Raw genomic sequence first — 14,046 nt, forward strand, 5'->3', positions numbered from 1 at the left:
ACCAGGCAGAGGGGATCCCACCTCCGATCATCCCGACCTAAACCAGGCAGAGGGGATCCCACCTCTGATCATCCCGACCTAAACCAGGCAGAGGGGATCCCACCTCCAATCATCCCGACCTAAACCAGGCAGAGGGGATTCCACCTCCGATCATCCCGACCTAAAGCAGGCAGAGGGGATCCCACCTCCGATCATCCCGACCTAAACCAGGCAGAGGGGATCCCACCTCTGATCATCCCGACCTAAACCAGGCAGAGGGGATCCCACCTCCGATCATCCCGACCTAAACCAGGCAGAGGGGATCCCACCTCCGATCATCCCGACCTAAACCAGGCAGAGGGGATCCCACCTCCGATCATCCCGACCTAAACCAGGCAGAGGGGATCCCACCTCCGATCATCCCGACCTAAACCAGGCAGAGGGGATCCCACCTCCGATCATCCCGACCTAAACCAGGCAGAGGGGATCCCACCTCCGATCATCCCGACCTAAACCAGGCAGAGGGGATCCCACCTCCGATCATCCCGACCTAAACCAGGCAGAGGGGATCCCACCTCCGATCATCCCGACCTAAACCAGGCAGAGGGGATCCCACCTCCAATCATCCTGACCTAAACCAGGCACAGGGGATCCCACCTCCGATCATCCCGACCTAAACCAGGCAGAGGGGATCCCACCTCCGATCATCCCGACCTAAACCAGGCAGAGGGGATCCCACCTCCGATCATCCCGACCTAAACCAGGCAGAGGGGATCCCACCTCCGATCATCCCGACCTAAAGCAGGCAGAGGGGATCCCACCTCCGATCATCCCGACCTAAACCAGGCAGAGGGGATCCCACCTCTGATCATCCCGACCTAAACCAGGCAGAGGGGATCCCACCTCCGATCATCCCGACCTAAACCAGGCAGAGGGGATCCCACCTCCAATCATCCTGACCTAAACCAGGCACAGGGGATCCCACCTCCGATCATCCCGACCTAAACCAGGCAGAGGGGATCCCACCTCCGATCATCCCGACCTAAACCAGGCAGAGGGGATCCCACCTCCGATCATCCCGACCTAAACCAGGCAGAGGGGATCCCACCTCCGATCATCCCGACCTAAACCAGGCAGAGGGGATCCCACCTCCGATCATCCCGACCTAAACCAGGCAGAGGGGATCCCACCTCCGATCATCCCGACCTAAACCAGGCAGAGCGGATCCCACCTCCGATCATCCCGACCTAAACCAGGCAGAGGGGATCCCACCTCCGATCATCCCGACCTAAACCAGGCAGAGGGGATCCCACCTCCGATCATCCCGACCTAAACCAGGCAGAGGGGATTCCACCTCCGATCATCCCGACCTAAACCAGGCGGAGGGATCCCAACCTCAGATAATCCTCGCAACAGCCCCCGACTTAAACCAGTCGGAGGGGATCCCACCTCCGATCATCCCGACCTAAACCAGGCAGAGGGGATTCCACCTCCGATCATCCCGACCTAAACCAGGCAGAGGGGATCCCACCTCCGATCATCCCGACCTAAACCAGGCAGAGGGGATCCCACCTCCGATCATCCAGACCTAAACCAGGCAGAGGGGATCCCACCTCCGATCATCCCGACCTAAACCAGGCGGAGGGATCCCAACCTCAGATAATCCTCGCAACAGCCCCCGACTTAAACCAGGCAGAGGGGATCCCACCTCCGATCATCCCGACCTAAACCAGGCAGAGGGGATCCCACCTCCGATCATCCCGACCTAAACCAGGCAGAGGGGATCCCACCTCCGATCATCCCGACCTAAACCAAGCAGAGGGGATCCCACCTCCGATCATCGACCTAAACCAAGCGGAGGGGATCCCACCTCCGATCATCCCGACCTAAACCAAGCAGAGGGGATCCCACCTCCGATCATCGACCTAAACCAAGCAGAGGGGATCCCACCTCCGATCATCGACCTAAACCAAGCGGAGGGGATCCCACCTCCGATCATCCCGACCTAAACCAGGCAGAGGGGATCCCACCTCCGATCATCCCGACCTAAACCAGGCAGAGGGGATCCCACCTCCGATCATCCCGACCTAAACCAGGCAGAGGGGATCCCACCTCCGATCATCCCGACCTAAACCAGGCAGAGGGGATCCCACCTCCGATCATCCCGACCTAAACCGGGCAGAGGGGATCCCACCTCCGATCATCCCGACCTAAACCAGGCAGAGGGGATCCCACCTCCGATCATCCCGACCTAAACCAGGCAGAGGGGATCCCACCTCCGATCATCCCTACCTAAACCAGGCAGAGGGGATCCCACCTCCGATCATCCCGACCTAAACCAGGCAGAGGGGATCCCACCTCCGATCATCCCAACCTAAACCTGGCAGAGGGGATCCCACCTCCAATCATCCTGACCTAAACCAGGCAGAGGGGATCCCACCTCCAATCATCCCGACCTAAACCAGGCAGAGAGGATCCCACCTCCAATCATCCCGACCTAAACCAAGCAGAGGGGATCCCACCTCCGATCATCGACCTAAACCAAGCGGAGGGGATCCCACCTCCGATCATCCCGACCTAAACCAGGCGGAGGGATCCCACCTCAGATCATCTCGACCTAAACCAGGAAGAGGGGATCCCACCTCCGATCATCCCGACCTAAACCAGATGGAGGGATCACACCTCCGATTATCCCCACCTAAACCAGGCAGAGGGATCCCACCTCTGATCATCCCGACCTAAACCGATCTCCAGGGGCTCTCATCAGGCTACCGTGGGTAATGCTCCAATCTGCAAAAATAAGGAAACTTCCAGAATCTGAATTCTAAGGAAAGGTAAAAAGGATAAGAAAGTTAAAAATAAGATGAAAATAAACATAATAAATGGTAGAAAGAGAGAGCCAAGGATAAAGAGACAATAAGAGACTAAGAGGGGGAAAGAGAGCGAGAACAGAGAGGAGGGTAAAGAGGCAGAAAAAGAGGCGAGACGGAGGAGAGAAGAAGCGAGGGACACGAGAGAGAGAAAGAGAAGCTCCGAGAGGGAGAATCTGAGAGTGAGGAGAGGAGAAATGGATAGCAAAGAGACAAACAGTAACGGGAATCACTAAACGAGAGGAGAGAGGGGAAGGGACAAACACAGCAAGGAGGGAGGCTGCTCCACCACATACGAGAATATAGATGAAGAGACAGATCCTAAACAGATCGCAAGCAGATAACACACACAAAGGTAGAGACAGAGAAGGGAGGAGGACAGCGAGACAATGAGGACGGAGAACAAAGGGAGAAAACAGGGAGTTTCCTGCAAACACATAATATACTGCCTGCAGCCAAGAGGAGAGACAACTGTATTCTAAGCGCTATCTCTGTAAGTAGAGAGCTCCCCCTAGTGGTGGCTGCAGACAGGATCTTATCATGTATCTCTCTATATAGGGAGCTCCCCCTAGTGGTGGCTGCAGACAATATTATCATGTATCTCTGTATACAGGGAGCTCCCCCTAGTGGTGGCTGCAGACAGGATCTTATCCTGTAACTCTGTATACAGGGAGCTCCCCCTAGTGGTGACTGCAGACAGGATCTTATCATGTATCTCTGTATACAGGGAGCTCCCCCTAGTGGTGACTGCAGAAAGGATCTTATCATGTATCTCTGTATACAGGGAGCTCCCCCTAGTGGTGACTGCAGACAGGATCTTATCATGTATCTCTGTATACAGGGAGCTCCCCCTAGTGGTGGCTGCAGACAGGATCTTATCATGTATCTCTGTATACAGGGAGCTCCCCCTAGTGGTGACTGCAGACAGGATATTATCATGTATCTCTGTACACAGGGAGCTCCCCCTAGTGGTGACTGCAGACAGGATCTTATGTATCTGTATACAGGGAGCTCCCTCTAGTGGTGGCTGCAGACAGGATCTTATCATGTATCTCTGTGTACAGGGAGCTCCCCCTAGTGGTGGCTGCAGACAGGATCTTATCATGTATCTCTGTATACAGGGAGCTCCCCCTAGTGGTGGCTGCAGACAGGACCTTATCATGTATCTCTGTATACAGGGAGCTCCCCCTAGTGGTGGCTGCAGACAGGATCTTATGATGTATCTCTGTATACAGGGAGCTTCCCCTAGTGGTGGCTGCAGACAGGATCTTATGATGTATCTCTGTATACAGGGAGCTTCCCCTAGTGGTGACTGCAGACAAGATCTTATCATGTATCTCTGTATACAGGGAGCTCCCCCTAGTGGTGGCTGCAGACAGGATCTTATCATGTATCTCTGTATACAGGGAGCTCCCCCTAGTGGTGGCTGCAGACAGGATCTTATCATGTATCTCTGTATACAGGGAGCTCCCCTTAGTGGTGGCTGCAGACAGGATCTTATCATGTATCTCTGTATACAGGGAGCTCCCCCTAGTGGTGACTGAAGACAGGATCTTATCATGTATCTCTGTATACAGGGAGCTCCCCATAGTGGTGGCTGCAGACAGGATCTTATCATGTATCTCTGTATACAGAGAGCTCCCCCTAGTGGTGGCTGCAGACAGGATCTTATCATGTATCTCTGTATACAGGGAGCTCCCCTAGTGGTGACTGCAGACAGGATCTTATCATGTATCTCTGTATACAGGGAGCTCCCCTAGTGGTGGCTGCAGACAGGATCTTATCATGTATCTCTGTATACAGGGAGCTCCCTCTAGTGGTGGCTGCAGACAGGATCTTATCATGTATCTCTGTATACAGGGAGATCCCTCTAGTGGAGGCTGCAGACAGAATCTTATCATGTATCTCTGTATACAGGGAGCTCCCTCTAGTGGTGGCTGCAGACAGGATCTTATCATGTATCTCTGTATACAGGGAGCTCCCTCTAGTGGTGGCTGCAGACAGAATCTTATCATGTATCTCTGTATACAGGGAGCTCCCTCTAGTGGTGGCTGCAGACAGGAGCTTATCATGTATCTCTGTATACAGGGAGCTCCCCCTAGTGGTGGCTGCAGACAGGATCTTATCATGTATCTCTGTATACAGGGAGCTCCCCCTAGTGGTGACTGCAGACAGGATCTTATCATGTATCTCTGTATACAGGGAGCTCCCCCTAGTGGTGGCTGCAGAGAGGATCTTATCATGTGTCTCTGTATACAGGGAGCTCTCCCTAGTGGTGGCTGCAGAGAGGATCTTATCATGTATCTCTGTATACAGGGAGCTCCCCCTAGTGGTGACTGCAGACAGGAGCTTATCATGTATCTCTGTATACAGGGAGCTCCCCCTAGTGGTGGCTGCAGACAGGATCTTATCATGTATCTCTGTATACAGGGAGCTCCCCCTAGTGGTGGCTGCAGACAGGATCTTATCATGTATCTCTGTATACAGGGAGCTCCCCCTAGTGGTGACTGCAGACAGGATCTTATCATGTATCTCTGTATACAGGGAGCTCCCCCTAGTGGTGGCTGCAGACAGAATCTTATGTATCACTGTATACAGGGAGCTCCCCCTAGTGGTGACTGCAGACAGGATCTTATCATGTATCTCTGTAAGTAGAGAGCTCCCCCTAGTGGAGGCTGCAGACAGGAGCTTATCATGTATCTCTGTATACAGGGAGCTCCCCCTAGTGGTGGCTGCAGACAGGATCTTATCATGTATCTCTGTATACAGGGAGCTCCCCCTAGTGGTGACTGCAGACAGGATCTTATCATGTATCTCTGTATACAGGGAGCTCCCCCTAGTGGTGGCTACAGACAGGATCTTATCATGTATCTCTGTATACAGGGAGCTCCCCCTAGTGGTGGCTGCAGACAGGATCTTATGATGTATCTCTGTATACAAGGAGCTCCCCCTAGTGGTGGCTTCAGACAGGATCTTATCATGTATCTCTGTATACAGGGAGCTCCCCCTAGTGGTGGCTGCAGACAGGATCTTATCATGTATCTCTGTATACAGGGAGCTCCCCTAGTGGTGGCTGCAGACAGGATCTTATCATGTATCTCTGTATACAGGGAGCTCCCTCTAGTGGTGGCTGCAGACAGGATCTTATCATGTATCTCTGTATACAGGGAGCTCCCCCTAGTGGTGGCTGCAGAGAGGATCTTATCATGTGTCTCTGTATACAGGGAGCTCTCCCTAGTGGTGGCTGCAGAGAGGATCTTATCATGTATCTCTGTATACAGGGAGCTCCCCCTAGTGGTGACTGCAGACAGGAGCTTATCATGTATCTCTGTATACAGGGAGCTCCCCCTAGTGGTGGCTGCAGACAGGATCTTATCATGTATCTCTGTATACAGGGAGCTCCCCCTAGTGGTGGCTGCAGACAGGATCTTATCATGTATCTCTGTATACAGGGAGCTCCCCCTAGTGGTGACTGCAGACAGGATCTTATCATGTATCTCTGTATACAGGGAGCTCCCCCTAGTGGTGGCTGCAGACAGAATCTTATGTATCACTGTATACAGGGAGCTCCCCCTAGTGGTGACTGCAGACAGGATCTTATCATGTATCTCTGTATACAGGGAGCTCCCCCTAGTGGAGGCTGCAGACAGGAGCTTATCATGTATCTCTGTATACAGGGAGCTCCCCCTAGTGGTGGCTACAGACAGGATCTTATCATGTATCTCTGTATACAGGGAGCTCCCCCTAGTGGTGGCTGCAGACAGAATCTTATGTATCACTGTATACAGGGAGCTCCCCCTAGTGGTGGCTGCAGACAGGATCTTATCATTTATCTCTGTATACAGAGAGCTCCCCCTAGTGGTGGCTGCAGACAGGATCTTATCATGTATCTCTGTATACAGGGAGCTCCCCCTAGTGGTGGCTGCAGACAGGATCTTATCATGTATCTCTGTATACAGGGAGCTCCCCCTAGTGGTGGCTGCAGACAGGATCTTATCATGTATCTCTGTATACAGGGAGCTCCCCCTAGTGGAGGCTGCAGACAGGATCTTATCATGTATCTCTGTATACAGGGAGCTCTCCCTAGTGGTGGCTGCAGACAGGATCTTATCATGTATCTCTGTATACAGGGAGCTCCCACTAGTGGTGACTGCAGACAGGATCTTATCATGCATCTCTGTATACAGGGAGCTCCCCCTAGTGGTGGCTGCAGACAGGATCTTATCATGTATCTCTGTATACAGGGAGCTCCCCCTAGTGGTGGCTGCAGACAGGATCTTATCATGTATCTCTGTATACAGGGAGCTCCCCCTAGTGGTGGCTGCAGACAGGATCTTATCATGTATCTCTGTATACAGGGAGCTCCCCCTAGTGGTGGCTGCAGACAGGAGCTTATCATGTATCTCTGTATACAGGGAGCTCCCCCTAGTAGTGGCGGTTGCACAATGTTATTTTGTATTTTTGCGGTCAGAATACTATTATGTTATCATAAGAAATGTAGTAAAGCTAGAAAAAAGAAGCGCTAATAGGGTTTATCAGATAAGCACATGGTAAATATGTAATAATTTACACTCACCACTTGTGAGAGGTCACAACCACCACAGATAGCATGAGATAATGGCGGCTGCCGCGGCCCCACGTGGTTAAGACTTCAAAGTGGAGGGGAAGGAGGGGTTAAATCCGCGCACTCCGTCAAAGAATGCAGAAGAGATGTTGAGAAGTTAATCTTTTATTCCATTGGTCTACGCATTTCAAGGTATATAACCTCTTCTTCAGGACCACAATATCAACAAACTGTTGTTGATATTGTGGTCCTGAAGAAGAGGTTATATACCTTGAAACGCGTAGACCGATGGAATAAAAGATTGATTAACTTATCAACATCTCTTCTGCATTCTTTGACGGATTGCGCGGATTTAACCCCTCCTTCCCCTGCACTTTGAAATCATAAGAAATGTATCAGTGCAGAATATGCTGAAGTTGAAGTCTATCTTGATTATATCACGTGGCTATTTGTTCTCGTGTGGCTCGGGCTGTATTTCTTCTGGAGACGGTCGGATCTGTTTATTTCCAGGGATGGGGATGATTGGCAGTAATCTGACAGCCTGTACAGAGATCAGGGGGCTTAGACTGAGGATGCTGGACGGCTGAGTTGAATCTTATTGGCAATGAATTATGTAACTTTTGGGGGTTTTATTAGATTTATTCAGGAAAAGATTAAAAAAATGATAATGCGTGATTTTTTTAAACAGGAAAGCATTAGCGGGGTCCACATTTGTGGAGCAGAAGTCCAGTATAGCTGCGGCTGCTGGAGTATTTACTGAAGGTGATTGATGCCTCCTCACCGCTCAGTAAGTGATGATCGCTGGGAGGGCTGGAGCCACCGTCAGGCGAGGAGCAGGCGGAGGAGCATGTAGTGCCGCCCGCAGTGTACACAGCTCTGTGCTGAGTGTTTACTCCCTGCTCTAATGGACAAACACTGGAGCAGATGACTCCGGGGTCCCTGAAGCTGCAGAAGAAGTGCGGACTCTGTATACTGGTGTTTACTCACCTGGGGCCACACATCACTGGAGAGAGGTCAGCAATATTATTAACCCCATATGTATCTTCATCCGGAGAGTGGGTCCATCTGTGGAGGTGGGATCCAGAGAAGGGCCTGGAAATGCTACCCTCATATAGTGCATGGCTCCTGTGAATTGACAGCTGGCATCAAGCCCGGGGGTTAGTAATGGAGAAGCATCTGTCAGATACCCCCATTACTAACCGGGAAGAATAGAGTTACAAAACACAGACACAGGAAAAAATAGTTTATTTGAGTAAAGACTCCTCCACACACCCTCGTTCACCAATTAAAAATAAATCCTCGAAGTTCCATCATAATCCAAAGAGTAATGTTCTACAACACCCATCGATTCCTATGAAGCCTTGTTATGAGAATGTTCTTAGAACGAGGCTCCAGAGGTCATTGATGGTCAGCGACACGAGCATGAGAAATTCAGAGCTGCCGGTCAGCAGTAACTTATGGTGCTTTGTTCTCAGAATGAAGCTCCATGGGAATCAATGGCCATCGTGGGGCATTACACCAATTGGGTTATGTCAGACGTTAGAGGGTGTCTTTTCTTTAATATATTGGTGGACGAGGTTGTGTTGGGGCGTCAACATTCAAATAAACTATGTTTTTCGTGTGGGTGTGAGGGTCAGCGGTTCTCAATTATATTAATCACCTTGGAAGGTTAATAATGCAACAATTTTTATTTCTACCGTCCACGGTCTTACAACAACTCTGGGTCGATGGTCACAATGTGTTGCCGCCGGACCACGAGATCCCAAACCAGGACCAGTAGTGCCACGGCCCTCATACCAGGCTATACCCACTGTTTCCAAACAAAGGGTTGGCCCGCAGCTTCTGTATTTCCTGCCAGTTTAGTCTGTGGTCACAGCCTCTGCGCTGGCAGACGACGGATATCATGACCGGACCGGCAACCATAGTCCTTATACTCCTCCACATGACGGATATCACGACCGGAGCACATATATCCAGCTGCAGCTGGCAACCATAGTCCTTATACCCCTCCACATAACGGATATCACGACCGGAGCACATATATCCAGCTGCAGCTGGCAACCATAGTCCTTATACCCCTCCACATAACGGATATCATGACCGGAGCAAATATATCCAGCTCCAGCCGGCAACCATAGTCCTTATACTCCTCCACATAACGGATATCATGACCGGAGCACATATATCCAGCTCCAGCCGGCAACCATAGTCCTTATACTCCTCCACATAACGGATATCATCACCGGAGCACATATATCCAGCTCCAGCCGGCAACCATAGTCCTTATACCCCTCCACATAACGGATATCACCACCGGAGCACATATATCCAGCTCCAGCCGGCAACCATAGTCCTTATACCCCTCCACATAACGGATATCACGACCGGAGCACATATATCCAGCTCCAGCCGGCAACCATAGTCCTTATACTCCTCCACATAACGGATATCATGACCGGAGCACATATATCCAGCTGCAGCCGGCAACCATAGTCCTTATACTCCTCCACATAACGGATATCATGACCGGAGCACATATATCCAGCTCCAGCCGGCAACCATAGTCCTTATACTCCTCCACATAACGGATATCACGACCGGAGCACATATATCCAGCTCCAGCCGGCAACCATAGTCCCTATACTCCTCCACATAACGGATATCATGACCGGAGCACATATATCCAGCTCCAGCCGGCAACCATAGTCCTTATACTCCTCCACATAACGGATATCATGACCGGAGCACATATATCCAGCTCCAGCCGGCAACCATAGTCCTTATACTCCTCCACATAACGGATATCACGACCGGAGCACATGTATCCAGCTCCAGCCGGCAACCATAGTCCTTATACTCCTCCACATGACGGATATCACGACCGGAGCACATATATCCAGCTCCAGCTGGCAACCATAGTCCTTATACCCCTCCACATAACGGATATCACCACCGGAGCACATATACCCAGCTCCAGCCGGCAACCATAGTCCTTATACCCCTCCACATATATCCAGCTCTATCCGGCAACCATAGTCCTTATACTCCTCCACATAACGGATATCACGACTGGAGCACATATATCCAGCTCTATCCGGCAACCATAGTCCTTATACTCCTCCACATAACGGATATCACGACCGGAGCACATGTATCCAGCTCCAGCCGGCAACCATAGTCCTTATACTCCTCCACATAACGGATATCATGACCGGAGCACATATATCCAGCTCCAGCCGGCAACCATAGTCCTTATACCCCTCCACATATATCCAGCTCTATCCGGCAACCATAGTCCTTATACTCCTCCACATAACGGATATCACGACTGGAGCACATATATCCAGCTCTATCCGGCAACCATAGTCCTTATACTCCTCCACATAACGGATATCACGACTGGAGCACATATATCCAGCTCCAGCCGGCAACCATAGTCCTTATACCCCTCCACATAACGGATATCACGACTGGAGCACATATATCCAGCTCCAGCCGGCAACCATAGTCCTTATACCCCTCCACATAACGGATATCACGACCGGAGCACATATATCCAGCTCCAGCCGGCAACCATAGTCCTTATACCCCTCCACATAACGGATATCATGACCGGAGCACATATATCCAGCTCTATCCGGCAACCATAGTCCTTATACTCCTCCACATAACGGATATCACGACTGGAGCACATGTATCCAGCTCTATCCGGCAACCATAGTCCTTATACTCCTCCACATAACGGATATCACGACCGGAGCACATATATCCAGCTCCAGCCGGCAACCATAGTCCTTATACCCCTCCACATAACGGATATCACGACCGGAGCACATATATCCAGCTCCAGCCGGCAACCATAGTCCCTGTACCCCTCCACATAACGGATATCACAACCGGAGCACATATATCCAGCTCCAGCCGGCAACCATAGTCCTTATACCCCTCCACATAACGGATATCATGACCGGAGCACATATATCCAGCTCCAGCCGGCAACCATAGTCCTTATACCCCTCCACATAACGGATATCACGACCGGAGCACATATATCCAGCTCCAGCCGGCAACCATAGTCCTTATACTCCTCCACATAACGGATATCACCACCGGAGCACATATATCCAGCTCCAGCCGGCAACCATAGTCCCTATACCCCTCCACATAACGGATATCACCACCGGAGCACATGTATCCAGCTCTATCCGGCAACCATAGTCCTTATACTCCTCCACATAACGGATATCACCACCGGAGCACATATATCCAGCTCCAGCCGGCAACCATAGTCCCTATACCCCTCCACATAACGGATATCACGACCGGAGCACATATATCCAGCTCCAGCCGGCAACCATAGTCCCTGTACCCCTCCACATAACGGATATCACGACCGGAGCACATATATCCAGCTGCAGCCGGCAACCATAGTCCTTATACCCCTCCACATAACGGATATCACGACCGGAGCACATATATCCAGCTCCAGCCGGCAACCATAGTCCCTGTACCCCTCCACATAACGGATATCACGACCGGAGCACATATATCCAGCTCCAGCCGGCAACCATAGTCCCTATACCCCTCCACATGACGGATATCACCACCGGAGCTCGTGTATCCAGCTCTATCCGGCAACCATAGTCCTTATACCCCTCCACATAACGGATATCACGACCGGAGCACATATATCCAGCTCCAGCCGGCAACCATAGTCCCTATACCCCTCCACATGACGGATATCACCACCGGAGCTCGTGTATCCAGCTCTATCCGGCAACCATAGTCCTTATACCCCTCCACATAACGGATATCACCACCGGAGCACATATATCCAGCTCCAGCCGGCAACCATAGTCCCTATACCCCTCCACATGACGGATATCACCACCGGAGCTCGTGTATCCAGCTCTATCCGGCAACCATAGTCCTTATACCCCTCCACATAACGGATATCACGACCGGAGCACATGTATCCAGCTCTAGCCGGCAACCATAGTCCTTATACCCCTCCACATAACGGATATCATGACCGGAGCACATATATCCAGCTACAGCCGGCAACCATAGTCCTTATACCCCTCCACATAACGGATATCACCACCGGAGCACATATATCCAGCTCTATCCGGCAACCATAGTCCCTATACCCCTCCACATAACGGATATCACGACCGGAGCACATGTATCCAGCTCTAGCCGGCAACCATAGTCCTTATACTCCTCCACATAACGGATATCACGACCGGAGCACATGTATCCAGCTCCAGCCGGCAACCATAGTCCTTATACCCCTCCACATAACGGATATCACGACCGGAGCACATATATCCAGCTCCAGCCGGCAACCATAGTCCCTATACCCCTCCACATAACGGATATCACGACCGGAGCACATGTATCCAGCTCTAGCCGGCAACCATAGTCCTTATACCCCTCCACATAACGGATATCACGACCGGAGCACATATATCCAGCTCCAGCCGGCAACCATAGTCCTTATACCCCTCCACATAACGGATATCACGACCGGAGCACATATATCCAGCTCCAGCTGGCAACCATAGTCCTTATACCCATCCACATAACGGATATCACCACCGGAGCACATATATCCAGCTCTATCCGGCAACCATAGTCCTTATACCCCTCCACATAACGGATATCACCACCGGAGCACATATATCCAGCTCTATCCGGCAACCATAGTCCTTATACCCCTCCACATAACGGATATCACGACCGGAGCACATGTATCCAGCTCTAGCCGGCAACCATAGTCCTTATACTCCTCCACATAACGGATATCACGACCGGAGCACATATATCCAGCTCCAGCCGGCAACCATAGTCCCTATACCCCTCCACATAACGGATATCACGACCGGAGCACATGTATCCAGCTCTAGCCGGCAACCATAGTCCCTGTACCCCTCCACATAACGGATATCACCACCGGAGCACATATATCCAGCTCCAGCCGGCAACCATAGTCCCTATACCCCTCCACATAACGGATATCACGACCGGAGCTCGTGTATCCAGCTCCAGCCGGCAACCATAGTCCTTATACCCCTCCACATAACGGATATCACGACCGGAGCACATGTATCCAGCTCTAGCCGGCAACCATAGTCCTTATACTCCTCCACATAACGGATATCATGACCGGAGCACATATATCCAGCTCCAGCCGGCAACCATAGTCCTTATACTCCTCCACATAACGGATATCATGACCGGAGCACATATATCCAGCTCCAGCCGGCAACCATAGTCCTTATACTCCTCCACATAACGGATATCATGACCGGAGCACATGTATCCAGCTCCAGCCGGCAACCATAGTCCTTATACCCCTCCACATAACGGATATCACCACCGGAGCACATATATCCAGCTCTATCCGGCAACCATAGTCCTTATACCCCTCCACATAACGGATATCACGACCGGAGCACATGTATCCAGCTCCAGCCGGCAACCATAGTCCTTATACCCCTCCACATAACGGATATCATGACCGGAGCACATATATCCAGCTCCAGCCGGCAACCATAGTCCTTATACCCCTCCACATAACGGATATCACCACCGGAGCACATATATCCAGCTCTATCCGGCAACCATAGT

Source organism: Anomaloglossus baeobatrachus, chromosome 10 (genome assembly GCF_048569485.1).
Source record: "Anomaloglossus baeobatrachus isolate aAnoBae1 chromosome 10, aAnoBae1.hap1, whole genome shotgun sequence".
Classification (NCBI taxonomy): domain Eukaryota; kingdom Metazoa; phylum Chordata; class Amphibia; order Anura; family Aromobatidae; genus Anomaloglossus; species Anomaloglossus baeobatrachus.